Genomic DNA, 15,369 nt, shown 5'->3' with positions numbered 1-15,369 from the left:
GCGAAATTCCATGTTTGTGAGTGCTTATGTGTGTGATTTGGCTGCTTTATCCTAAGTATAGGATGTATATGCATGTGGTGTGGTGTTTGGGCTTGAAGGACTAAGTCCAATAGGGGTCTGGGATGTGCTTGATGGTAGGACACATGATGGGCATGGAACTGGTTGAGTTGTTGTCGGCTACTAATGGGCGAGGAGTCCTTAGTATGGTGATTACATGTGTCGGGTGCACGATGGGCATGGAACTGCTATGTTCCCGTCGGCTACTATTGGGCGAGGGTCCAAGTCGAGAAGACTTGGATGTTTTACTACAAACGAGGAGTCTGTAGGGCAAGACTATGAGCGAGATAGGCTCATAGGGTTGGACCACGAATGAGTTAGTTTCGTGGGAGCATAGTGAAGGCCTAAGACCTAGTTCATGTTTATGCCTCATGATGGACTATGAGATTATGGTTGGGTAATTTGAAAATCATGAAATGTTAAGTTATGTTATTTTGGGATGGGTGACATATTTAATTCATGTATATGTTTATATATTGTGCATAGCTCACCCTATCTGTGTGTGTGTGGCGATGATCGGATAATTTGTTATCCGGGAGTAGATGATTTGACAGGTGAGCCAGGAGATACTTAGAGACGGAGAGCATGGGCTACTTGGGCTTTTGAAAGCAAACTTTATTTTTGTTGATTTTGATGTACAATTTATTTATGCTGAACTTTAGTAACTTTTGTATAGAATGGTTGTGTACATTCGAACTATGTTATGGTTACTATTTTTGGTTTTAATTTTCCCATGTTTTTGGGAAATGGTATCCTATTAAATAAGGTATTTTTTTTAATTGATATTTTATACGTTATTTAGTAAAAATCAGTAATATTCTTTAAGGATGTTACAGAGAGAGAGGAAGGAATAGGGAAATTTTTCTATTTTTAAATTTCTCTTATATCTAGGTTTTAGAATGATATCAAGACTACAATTATATCCGTAATTTATTTTTCAGCTTAATTATGAAAATGATGTAAAAATATGACTTTTCAAATTATTTTTACAAAAATAATTAATCACGAAAATTTTAAAATTGTTATAAAATAAGGTTTAAAAAGTAATTTTCAATTATAAATTTTTTATTACATTATCTTTAAATATTTTTTTATTAAAATACGTTACTTTCATTCATACATTTTCTTATTTTTTCTACGATAAATCAAACTTATATATTGATAATTTTTAATTATTTTTAAAATAAAGTACAATTTGGTAATCTTGTTTTTCTTTGATTTTAATATAATTTTTAATCTATCACATCCATCAAATCACTCACAAACTTTAACAAACTTTACTCTTAATCCACCCATTTTCACCTTTAATCCATTTAAACTGAACAACACACACTTCACACTGTAATCCACTTGATGTCATCCTCTCCCTCTCCATCTAATCAACCTTGAGGGAGAGACGGGAAGGAAGAGTGAAATTCTTCTAATTTTAAATCATCTCTATTATGTCTTTGTTTGAGGGTGATATCAAGATTACAATTATTTCCGCAATTTATTTTTCAGCTTAATTATGAACATGATGTAAAAGTATGACTTTTCATATTATTTTTACAAAAATAATTACTAACGAAAATTTGAAAATTAATATAAAATAAGATTTAAAAATTAATTTTTAGTTATAAAATTTTTTATTACATTATCTTTTAAATATTTTTTTATTAAAATATGTTACTTTCAGTTATACATTTTCATATTTTTTTCTACGATAAATTAAACTTATGTAATGATAATTTTTAATTATTTTTAAAATAAAGTAATATTTGTTAATCTTGTTTTTTTATGATTTAAATATAATTTTTAATCTATCACATCCATCAAATCACTCACAAACTACAACAAACTTTACTCTAAATCCACTCACTTTCTCCTTTAATCCCCTTAAAGTGAAGAAGACAAGCTTCACACTCTAATCCACTTGAATTCATCCTATCTCTCTCCCTCCAATCAACGATGAGGAAAAGAGAGGGGAAGGAAGAGGGAAATTCTTTTATTTTTCAATCATGTCTGTTATGCAATGGTTTAAGGGTGATATCAAGATTACAATAATGTCGGCAATTTATCTTTTAGCATAATTAGGAAAACGATTTAAAAATAACGAAAATTTAAAAATTGTTATAAAATAAGGTTTAAAAATTAATTTTTAATTATAAATTTTTTTATTACATTATCTTTTAAATATTCTTTTATTAAAATATGTTACTTTTATTTATACATTTTCATATTTTTTTCTACGATAAATCAAACTTATATAATGATAATTTTTAATTATTTATAAAATAAAGTACAATTTGGTAACCTTTTTTTCTTTGATTTAAATATAATTTTTAATCTTTCACATCCATCAAATCACTCACAAAGTTTAACAAACTTTACTCTTAATCCACCCACTTTCACCTTTAATCCACTTAAAGTGGACAACACAAAATTCACATTGTAATCCACTTGATGTCATCTTCTCAATGAGGATATCGTTGGGGCCTTCTAACACGATGCGAACGCCAACACCTTTGGGATTTGAAGAACCATCTACATGAAGTGTCCACTGGTCCTCTGTGGGTGTCTGTTGGAGGTCATTAACGAAGTCTAGGAGGCATTGGGCTTTTATGGGGCCATGGGGTTCGTAACGAATGTTAAATTCGGACAACTCAACGGTCCATGACGACATTCGTCCTGCTAGGTCTGGTTTTTGCAATATCTTTTGGATTGGGTAATCAGTTTTGACGGTGATGCTGTGGTTTTGGAAGTATGGGCGCAGGTGGCGAGCTGCGTGTACCAAGGATAAGGCCAACTTTTCCACCATTTGGTATCTGGTTTCAGGATCTTGCAGTGTTCTGCTGACAAAGCAAACACGATGCTGTGTGCCGCCTACATCTTGAACAAGCGCGACGCTGACTGTGTGATCGGTGGTTGTGATGTAAACCAGTAAGGGTTGATGAGTATCCAGCTTGTGGAGGATAGGTGGTGAGGTAAGGGTGGTTTTCAGCTTTTGGAAAATTTGTTCGCAGTTGTCAATCCACGTGAACCTGGCAGATTTTTTGAGGAGTTGTATTATGGGTTGGGTTTGTTCAGCTAGTTTGGGCAGGAAACGGGAAATGGCTGTAAGGCGGCCTATGAGGCGTTGGACTTCTTTGATGTTGGTGGGACTACGCATTTCGATAATTGCTTCGCATTTTTCAGGGTTGGCCTCTATGCCGCGTTGGGCTAGCATGAATCCGAGGAATTTACCGCGGTCGATGCCGAATACACACTTGTCGGGGTTGAGGTAGAGGTTGTATTGGCGTATTGCGGAGAAGACTGCTGAGATGTCCTGCGCGTGTTGGTGATGGCTTGGAGATTTGGCAACCATGTCATCGACGTATACTTCGACACATTGTCCCATCAAATGACTGAAAACTATATCCATCAACTGTTGGTAGGTTGCTCCGGCGTTTTTGAGGTCAAAAGGCATAACTCTGTAAAAATAATTGGCATCGTCTGTGATGAAGGCGGTCTTGTTCATGTCGGATGCGACCATGGGGATTTGATTGTAACTGGAATATGCATCCAGGAAATTGAGTACTTTATTTCCCACCGCGCCGTCAACAAGTCGGTCAATTTTGGGTAAGGGGTAGGCATCTCAAGGACAGGCTTTGTTTAGATCTGTGTAATCGACACAAATCTGCCACTTGCCGTTGGCTTTCTTCACCAAGACTAAGTTAGAAAGCCAAGTGGTGTATTGAGCTTCTTCAATGAATCCTGCGCTTAGTAACTTATCGGCCTCGGCCTTAGCTGCTAGGCGTCGTTCCTCACCGAGTTTGCGTTTTTTCTGAGAGATGTAGCGGGCTTCTTTGTAGATGGATAACTTGTGGGATGCTACCAGAGGGTCTACTCCAGGTAAGTCAGCAGCTGACCAAGCAAAAAGGTCCGTGTTGCCGACTAGAACAGGTATGATTATGGCACGCTCGTCAGAGTTTAATCCGATGCCTAGGCCATATGGAAGTTCCACGGGGGAGGTTTCTTCAACAAGTTCGAGACGAACATCTCGGCCCACTCTAGGGTCTAGAACTTCACCCGATAGAGCGATCCTGGAGCTAGGTGGTGGCTCGATGTGGTTGGTTTGCTGGATTGGGAGTTGTGGGCGTAGGCTGGCCATGTAGCATTCGCGTGCCAGGCGTTGGTCGTAATGGACGATGAGAATGTCGCCAGAAGGGGAAGGGAATTTCATGGCCAGGTGAGGGGTGGAGACGACGGCGCCAAGGGTGTTGAGCAAGGGACGACCAATGTGGACATTATAGGATGTGGGTGCGTCAACGATGTGGAAGCGGATGGGAATGGTTTTGGTTTGGGCTCCGTCATGAAATACGGTGTGAAGATCAATGTAGCCGCGGGTGGAAACCTATTCTCCAAAAAAGCCATAGATGGGTTCATCATACGGGACCATGGCAATGTCTGGGAGCTGGATTTTTTGATATCTTGCCTAGTAGAGGATGCCAACGGAGCTGCCCTGGTTGACAAGGACTTTCTTGACTGCGTAGTTTTCGATTTCGACAGTGATGACCATGGGGTCGTCTTGTTGGTGATCGAGGTCGTGGAAGTCGTCGTCCGTGAAGGTGATGGGAGGCATGCGGCGTATGTGATGGGAATGAGTAATATGGTTAATGGATTGGATATGGCGGAGTTGTTTCTTTCTGGCAGAAGAGGCGGATCCTCCACTAGCGAAACCGCCAAAGATGGTGTTGATAGTGCCACGTAGGGATGGCAACGGGGCGGGGCGGGGACGGGGTTTGCTATCCCATACCCATCCCCGCATAAAAAAAATCATCCCCATCCCCATACCCAAACCCAACGGGTATCAAACTTTTATCCCATCCCCATCCCCACCGGGTAACGGGTATAATCTCGTACCCATACCCATACCCGTGTTCTAACTACTTCAATATTAATTTTTATAAAAGAAAAAAAATTACAGTAAAGAAGACATAACATTATCAAATATTCAATATTAGGAGGATGACTGTTTCTTCCATATCAAATACTTTAAAATAAATTATAATTGTCTACATTTTAGATTAGAATACCAAATAAAATTTTATAAGAACCAAAACATTTATTAAATTTGTAATCTACAACATTGATGAACTTAGTTGATAAAATTAAAAAATATTTCAAAAAAATATAAAAGGAAAACAAATATTCAAATTAAAATATATTTTAAATGTTTGTTTACTTCAATTATTTAAATTCTAATGAATCTCTCTTTTATACACTAATAAAAGTTATAATACGTCACTTGATCAAAATGATACAAAGAATAAATAATAAATATAATAATAAAATTTTGACATAGATTTTGTATCTTTTGAACTTCAATATATGTTGGATAGTGACAAGAAAATATTCATAGCAATTACATTAAATTTTTATATTGTAGTAAATAAAAGGTTAAAATACATTTTTGGTCCCAATTTTCGTCAAGTTTTTTCAAATAAGTCCAAATTTTGGTTTTGTGTTCAAATAGGTTCCTATTTTCGTCAATTCTGTTCAATTGGGTCCTTTTTTGCTAACACTATTTAAATCATTAACGGCCATGAACAGTGACTACAACGTGTCACTTCGTGATTTTTTTGAATTTTTTTTATTTTTATTTCTATTTTTTTTTTGAAATTTTTTTAAAATTCTTTTAGAATTTTTTAAATTTTTTTTAAATGTACACGTGTCAACCCAAGAGCGTGCCACGTGTCACTTCGTGATTTTTTTGAATTTTTTATTTTAATTTTTTTGATTTTTTTTAATTTTTTTAAATGTCCACATGTCAACCCAGTAGTGTGCCACGTGTCAAAGTCAATATTCTATATTCAATTTGGTCCTTATATTTGTTATTTTTGTTTAATTAGGTCCCAATTTTTATTAACATTAACCAATTTGGTCCTTATCAAAGATGTGGCCAAATTTAATTTTTATATCAAAGTTATAATGATGTGAATTTTAATATATTATATAAAAATGTTTAATAAAAAATGTGAATTTTAATATAAAAATTAAATTTGGTTTTAATTTGGAGAGAGACCAAATTGGTTAATGTTAACAAAAATTGGGACCTAATTGAACAAAAATAACAAATATAGGGACCAAATTGAATTTAGAACATTGACTTTGACACGTGGCACGCTACTCGGTTGACATGTGGACTTTTAAAAAAAATTTTAAAAATTTAAAAAAAATTCAAAAAAAAACAAAAAAAAACCACGAAGTGACATGTGGCACACTCCTGGGTCGATATGTCTACATTTAAAAAAAAATAAATTTTTTTAAAAAAATAAAATAAAAATTCAAAAAAATTCAAGAAAACCATGAAGTGACATGTGGTCGTCACTATTCATGGTTGTTAATGATTTAAATGGTGTTAGCAAAAAAGGATACAATTGAACAAAATTGACGAAAATTGGGACCTATTTGAACACAAAACCAAAATTAGGACTTATTTGAAAAAATTGGACGAAAATTGGGACCAAAAAGGTATTTTAACCTAAATAAAAGTTATTTATACAATTAAAGTGAAAAAATTATAGTATGATTAATAATGAGTTATAAAATAACAAATAATTAGATAGAATATATCACATATTATTCTACATGATGAAAATAAACAATAAATAAAAATATTAAAAAACTAACAACTATGTGTTTTAGAAATAATTTGAGAGACTATTGAAAGAAATCGCACAAAGGAAATCAAATGTATAATTAAGGTATGATAAGATGAAAAATACCTTAGAGAACTAATTATTAAATTATGATTGAAGTCATTAAAATTAAATAGAAATATATTAGTGACCAAAAAATTTGTCATCAAATTACAAATAAATTAGTAATTAAATTGGTCACTAAATCAAGTACCGATTCGATCATTGAATCGGTCACTAATTTAATCACTGATTCAGACAATAAATCAACTACTACCACCAATGACGAAAAATAGTGACTGATATGGGTTAATGACTAAATTAGTCACTATTTCATGTTTTTCTTGTAGCGAAATATCATGTACTATTCCTAAATATCATTATATATATATATATATATATATAATTTGAACCACTTCAAACATAATTTAAAGTAAAAAATTACAGTATGATTAATAATGAGTTATAAAATAATAAAAAAAATTAGATAGAATATATCGAAATATTATTCTACATGATGAAAATAATAAACAATAAATAAAAATATTAAAAAACTAACAAATGTGTGTTTTAGAAATAATTTGAGAGACTATCGAAAGAAATCACACAAAGGAAATCAAATGTATAATTAAGGCATAATAACATGAAAAATATCTTAGAGAACTAAGGAAATTTTCAAATATCAACATATATACTCAATGATTGAAAAATAACGAAAATTATTTTAATGAAACAAAAAAGTTATTCAAATTAAACAAAAATTAATAATAATAATAATAATAATAAGTAAAGAATTTTTTTTATATTACCTTAAATTATGAGTATAAACATTCTCATGTGAAAGGAAAATATATAATAAAAAAAAATATTAAAAAATAATAGAAATATTCAAATGTGAGCATAAATTTTTTTTAATTAACATACATCATTTTAACATAATTACATAAAGGTTATGATAAGATAAAAAATATATTGGAGATGCGAATAAGTTTCATGACAAACCAAATAATTAAAAGAAATAATATATATATATATAGTTACTTAATTAATTGTGAATATTTTAATAATTTAAACGAGAATGTAGATATGGTGGGGACGGGTATTATGGCGGGGATATGTCCATCCCCATACCCATCCCCATACCCAACTGAAAAAGTCGGGGATTCCCCATACCCATACCTAGTCAATGTAGGGATTCCCCGTCAAAATGGGGACATGTTTATTTGCCATCTCTAGTGCCACGTAGGGGAGCGTCGACAGGGGTAACATCGGTGCGAGCCGGTTGGGGGTCCTGGTTAGTGGGTTGGGTAGGGCGTTTGTCGTGGCGAGAGTCGTGGGGAGGGCGTTTGTGGTCAGATCGAGGAGGGTGACGGGCTCGAGAGGAATGACCATCTCTGCGGATGAAGCGGCGAAAGTGGCCAGCATGAACTAGTTCTTTAATTTTATCCTGGAGTGCTTTGTAGTCCTCTGTAGTGTGCCCATGGTTGCGGTGGTAACGACAATATTTGGTCATAGCAGCATTGGGGCGAGTGGTCGTCTTGCGGGGTGGCAGGATGAGGTCAGCTTGTAAGGCCTCATCAAGGAGGCGAGATCTGGGGACATTAAGGGGAGCATATATAGTAAAGTGGGGTTGGCGGGGCTCTCGTGGTCTAGGATCAAGGCGGGAGGGTGGTGGGGTGGGGTTGGTGGTTGTGGCTGCATAGTCATTGCAGAATTTGGTGTGAAGGGTCTGCATTTCCTCCATTCGAACATAGTCGGCAGCACGCAACTTGAGCTCGTGCATAGAGGCAGGTGGGTGGAGGTAGACATTGTTGGCGAATGGGCTGGGTTAGAGGGTAAAGGCCATACATTGGAGGATCATTTCTTGGTTAAGGTGTGGGGTGTGAAGGGCTGCCTTACTGAAACGATCGATGAATGCCCTGAGCGGCTCACCTTGTTCTCGCCTGATGGCTAGGAGAGAGATTGTAGTAGTTTGATGTGGGCGGCTGCCAGCGAAATGGGCTGAGAACATGTGTGAGAGGGCATCAAAGTTATCGATTGAGTAAGGTGGAAGGGTTGTGAACCATTCGAGAGTAGGGCCTTTGAGGGTGGTGGGAAAGGCTTTGTAGAAGACTGCGTCTTGGGAGGTGTATAGGGCAACATGAGTGATATAGACTTTAAGGTGTTCATCGGGGTCGGTTTCACCAGTGTAGCGGTCTTGTGTGAAGGGTTCCCACTGGGTGGGAAGGGGGTGTTGGCGATGAAGTCGGTAAAGGGGTGGTGACGTCTAGGTTGGTGTGGTGGTAGTGGATGAGGGGGATGGGATGGTGGACAAGAGTGGGAAAGGTGGAGGTGAAGTTGTGAGGGGGGATGTGGGTCGCAGGGAGGTAGTGTGGGTTGTAAGGTGGGGCATGGGTAGTGTGTAGGGTGGTGGGTATATTGTAGGGGATCAGGGTGGTGGGGAGGGTAGCAGTAGGGGTAGGGGCCGCGGTGTGCCCTGGTAGGGTGGAGGGGAAGTGAGTGGGATGTGTTAAGGGAATGGGTGTTTGTTGGGTGGTGGTGAATGTGTGAGGGGTGGGGTTGTATTCGCTTTCTTCTTCTATGGGCTGGATTTTGGCTATTGTTGCATTTTGGCTTGACCGTCAAGGATGGCGGCTAGATCTGGGGTGATGTTAGCGGGTCCTGAGGGGCCAGCGTCAGCTTGCTTGTTAACTTCAGCTCTACTACGGGTTGAAACCATATTCGGAGAAAAACGGGTAGTAAGGTGTTGTCTCGTGCCCCACGGTGGGTGCCAATTGTTCTTGCGGAGAACAAATAAGATCAGTTAGGCACAAGTATCACCTTACCCATATCCGCTATCTCCTCGGTTGGCTTCTCCTCTTTTTGTATATATCGGCTTGGACCTAGGAGGGGTTACCTGTAGAAGGGACTTCGAAGCTTAAGTCTGCCAAAGCTCTCAAAGTCAAATGAAGTGATTAATGGAGTAATGAATGCGTACCTTTAATTCGTGGGGTCCATGTGTATTTATAGATTATTAATTATGTTTGCCCATTCTGTGGGCTGGGCCTTGGTTTGGGCCATAGGTGGGCCTAGGCCCTTAGTATCGACTATTGGGGGCTCACTGGATATCAGGGGGCTTTGATTTCACTAACTGTCTTAAGGTTGTCGGCATAAACCGACTACTCCCTTTGGCGGTTTGTGTTGCTCATATGCTGTCCTAGGCGGGTTCAATTGTTCCTCTTAGCGTCTTATGTTACCGGCTCAGGCCGGTTAGGCTTAAGTCAGCCCAAGCTGGTTACTTGAATGATTTTACGTGTAGGTATGGTGATCATTTATTATTATTATTTGGTTAAATTGGCTCGGTGTGGTACATTTAACAAACTTTACTCTTAATCCACCCACTTTCATCTTTAATCCACTTAAAGTGAACAACACAAACTTCACACTGTCATCCACTTGATGTCATCCTCTCCTTCTCTATCCAATCAACCTTGAGGGAGAGAGAGGGGAAGGAAGATGAAGATTCTTTTATTTTGAAATTATCTCTGTTATGTCTTGGTTTGAGGGTGATATCAAGATTATAATTATGTCCGCAATTTATTTTTCAGCTTAATTATTAAAATGATGTAAAAATATGACTTTTTAAATTATTTTTACAAAAATAATTAATAACGAAAATTTGAAAATTGTTATAAAATAAGGTTTAAAAAGTAATTTTTAATTATAAATTTTTTTATTACATTATCTTTTTAATATTTTTTTATTAAAATATGTTACTTTCATTAATACATTTTCATATTTTTTTCTACGATAAATCAAACTTATATAATGATAATTTATAATTATTTTTAAAATAAAGTATAATATCGTAATCTTGTTTTTTCATGATTTAAATACAATTTTTAATCTATCACATCCATCAAATTACTCGTAAACTTCAACAAACTTTACTTTAAATCCACTCACTTTCACCTTTAATCCCCTTAAAGTGAAGAAGACAAGCTTCACACTCTAATCCACTTGAATTCATCCTATCCCTCTCCCTCCAATCAACTATGAGGGAGAGAGAGGGAAGGAAGAGGGAAATTCCTCTATTCTCCAATCGTGTCTGTTATGCAATGGTTTAAGGGTGATATCAAGATTACAATTATGTATGCAATTTATTTTTTAGCATAATTACGAAAACAATATAAAAATAACGAAAATTTGAAAATTGTTATAAAATAATGTTTAAAAAGTAATTTTTAATTATAAATTTTTTATTACATTATCTTTTAAATACTTTTTTATTAAAATATGTTACTTTCATTTATACATTTTCATATTATTTCTACGATAAATCAAACTTATATAATAATAATTTTTATTATTTTTAAAATAAAGTACAATTTGGTAATCTTGTTTTTCTTTGATTTAAATATAATTTTTAATCTATCACATCCATCAAATCACTCACAAACTTTAACAAACTATACTCTTAATCCACCCACTTTCACCTTTAATCCACTTAAAGTGAACAGCACAAAATTCACACTATAATCCACTTGATCTCATCCTCTCCCCCTCCATTCAATCAACCTTGACAGAGAGAAAAGGGAAGGAAGAGGGATATTCTCCTATTTTTAAATCATCTCTATTATGTCTTGGTTTGAGGGTGATTGTAAGAAACAGATCTGTCTAATTATCTTAACCACACAGGGATCTGAATTGATTAATAGGCTTTTATCTGGTTTAAGATGAATCTTGAAGAAATCTTTAGGTTTTAAAGCACAATTAATCAATTTCACAATTTTGGGTTAATGGACTGTTTAAATCAATCAAGAAAGATTAAGAGAGAGAAGAAAGAATCAAGACACACAATTTATATTGGTTCGATTCAAGGCAAATCTACATCCAGTCTTCTCCTAAGTAACACACTTAGGAGGATTCCACTAAACAGAAAGGATCCAAGAATTACAAGCACACCTATGTAATTCTAACGCCCAAAACCCAAGAACTTGATTCATCAATCAAGAACTCCCCCTAGAAGCAATGCATCCAAACAATTGCTGCTAGGCCTACACGTCAAACACTGAAGCAACTGTAATCAAAAATACAGAAAACAAAACAAGAAACGAATACACCTATTTTGTGCAGATTTGACAAGATGCTCCTTGAATCAAGCAAGACCCATCATGGTAGAATCAACCATCAATTCTTCTTGGATCTGCACTTGAGTGATCTTCCAGAATCTTCTGAAACTTTGTGACTCTTAGATGGCTCTGTCTTAGGTGGAAAACTGCGTAATCTCTCTAATTTCTCCAGAGCCAAAACAGATTCTAAAAACAGCTTTTATACAAAGATTTTTGTTGTCACTAATTTGATTAGCAATTTACCTAATCGATTATCGTGAGTATATTTTCACTTACTTTGTGCCATACTCACAACTAATCCATTAGTTAAAAAACTAATCATATGCAGGATTACACAGCAGGCCTGAAGTACATTTGATAAAGAGAAGCTATTTGCCTAATGCATATCCTAACTGGACCAAGCTATGTTTTATCCTAGATCAGTAGACATCATCAAAATTGTTCTTCATTCATGGGTGAAAAGCTCCCCCTTCCAACAATCTCCCCCTTTTTTATGATGTCCAAAACATGGACTGTGATAAGCCTGCCTGCAGCACATTAGGCAAACAACAACAGCAGTACATAGTACAGGCACACAAGGCAAACAACAGCATAGGCATATAACAGATATCACTTTCATTTTATGCTCCCCCTATCAGTATAGCCTATCAATGCAGTGGCAAAATAATTCTCCCCCTTTTTGGACAGTAGTAAAAAGACATATCAATATAGGACAGCGAAAAAAAACTAGACAGCGCAGCAATGTAAGAGATGCAACAGGAGATAATGCATAACAACCAAGATAATAACTATGCATAACAGCCAGGGTAAGCAGAATATATAACACATTACAGTCCCAACCAAAATAATCCTAGGCTAAGGAAGTTGTGCTAGGATAACTGCAAAAAGGAAACACACACACCGCTAGGACTACTGGGATCCTAAGGTCAAGAGCTACAGACTGAGGCTGTGAAGGTTGGTACACAAAAAGTAGGTGTGTGTGGGTAGAAGGCTAAGCTATTCTTCGTCAGTGGCATCCTCAAATTGCTCACTCTCACTACCTTCTACAGTGTCCACAACAACTTCAGGAGTATGTGAGGCACGACCAGTGTTGAGTTGAGCCAGTTGTTGTTGAACAAAGGTTAGTTGGTGCTCAATAGACTCCAGTTTTGTCGTCCAGGTTTGATGCTGATCAAAAAGAGCCGTGACCATGCGCAACATTTCCTGCTCGTATTGAGTTCTGGTGGCAGAAGAGGAGGCGTCAGCAGCATCCTCAGGGTCATTATCTGGTTCATCCTTGAAGCACCAGGCATTGCCCCTAAAGGACATTCCGATGTGATGAAGGGCATTTGCCCTAATCAGGCTTGTGTGATTTGGAGTGTAGGAGGCCTCACCAGAGAAGTCCACTTTGTAGTGCTCGAGAACTTTGCACACGAATACGGCATAGGGTAGAGGATAGTTGGGTAGCTTGATGGCTTTCTGCATTGTATCAGAGACAACCTCAGACCAGTCTACAAGAATGTTTGACTTGAAAGCATGGATGAGGAAGACGTCCTCTGTTGTGAGTTGAGCATGGTTGCCGTTGCGGGGAACCAGAATCCAAGCAGTTAAGAATGCGAGTACCTGCTCATCCTTCTTCATCCCACCAGCGCGGAATATATTGTAGTCGCGTTTGGCTTTGGGATCCCTCAAGCAACCCTGGTAGATATCCAAGCAGTTTGCCCCAGGAAACCCTCGATGGGCTGGAATGCCGGAGATGCGGAAGCCAGCAATGTCGGTCCAAACATCTATGGTGAGGAAAATGTCTACCCCTTTGATGCGCGAGGTGAGAAGATCGTCTTCACACGCGAGGTTTGCGTAGAAAACCCTAACCAAATCGGGGTAAATGTCACCTGTGAGTTGAACGAACGTTGCTTGGTGGCCATGCGCTTGACACATTTGCGAGAGGAAGAGGAGGATGCCATGGCGGAGTGGTGTAGGGTGTTAGGTAACGGCGGAGCAGATGTGGAAAGGGAAAGGGAAAGGGAGGACCTAGGGTTTTTGAGAGATTAGGAAGTACCAGGATTAAGGCTGCTATTAGGAGCAGGGAATTTACTTACCTAATGGATTAACGGTCTCCTTTTGAGACATTAAGTAGCAACTATGTGATGCAGAACTTAACATAAACTAGGCTTCAGACAGAACATGATAATGGATTAGGACCAAGGTTAGGCAAGCAGCTACACAGTTTGAACACATCAGGCATACAAGCAGATGCAGAGACCAGAAAAAAATGAATGCTAATCATATGTGAAGTATGCATGTACCTTGAAATTGAACTTAATTGTTTTTAGAAAGGAAGAGTGTGACTGGCAATACACATATAACAGAACACAAAAATGGCACACACACACAAACAACAGTTAAGTAGGCATAATTAATGAGAGCAAGTGATATCCCAAATACCCAATTCATTTCGAAGAGTGTAAAACCTCTCTCTGGCCAGAGGTTTAGTAAAGATGTCTGCTAGTTGATGTTGTGTGCAATATACTCGACCTTGCACTCTCCCTTGGATACATGATCTCTGATAAAGTGGTGGCGGATTTCAATATGTTTGGTCTTAGAATGCAGTACTGGATTTTTTGTAAGGTTAATTGCACTGGTGTTGTCACATTTTAACGGAATGTGATTGAGGTGGATGCCATAATCCTCAAGCTAGTTCTTAATCCAAATAGTTTGGGCACAGCAGCTGCCAGCAGCTATATACTCTGCTTCAGTAGTGAACAGAGCAACACATGCTTGTTTTTTTGAGTGCCAAGAAATTAGAGAAGCACCTAAGAGATGGCAGGTTCCACTAGTGCTCTTCCTATCAGTTTTGCAACCACCAAAATCTGAATCGCTATACCCTACTAAGGAGATATTTGAGCCATGAGGATACCACAGACCCAGATTTCTAGTGCCCTTAAGGTATGTAAAGATGCATTTGACAGCAGTTAGGTGAGATTCTTTGGGACAGGACTGGAATCTGGCGCATACGCACACACTATGCATAATATCTGGACGGCTAGCTGTGAGATAGAGAAGTGATCTGATCATTCCACGATATTTAGTCTGATCCACTGCAGGCCCTGCTTCATCAATGTCTAGATAGCAATTTGTAGCCATAGGAGTTGATGATTCCTTGCAAGCTTCCATGTGAAAATTTTTCAGTAGCTTAGTGCAGTATTTAGATTAATGGATAAAGAGTCCACGCTTTCCTTGCTTAATTTGGAGTCCTAGAAAAAAGTGCAGCTCCCCCATCATGGACATTTCAAACTCATCTTGCATGGTTTTTGAGAATTCTTTGCATAGAAGAGGATTTGTTGAACCAAAAATGATGTCATCCACGTAGATTTGAACAAATAGTAGATCATTTTTGGCTTTCTTTATGAAGAGAGTAGAATCCACCTGCCCTCTTCGAAACCTGTTTCTAATCAAGAATTCACTTAGCCTTTCATACCATGAGCGAGGGGCTTGCTTAAGTCCATAGAGAGCCTTTTTCAACTTATACACATGATCTGGAAACTCATAGTCTGTGAATCCAG

Source organism: Vigna unguiculata, chromosome 1 (assembly GCF_004118075.2).
Source record: "Vigna unguiculata cultivar IT97K-499-35 chromosome 1, ASM411807v1, whole genome shotgun sequence".
NCBI classification, from domain to species: Eukaryota; Viridiplantae; Streptophyta; class Magnoliopsida; order Fabales; family Fabaceae; genus Vigna; species Vigna unguiculata.
The sequence above is the reverse complement of the archived record's forward strand: the minus strand, read 5'-3'. Positions refer to the sequence as shown.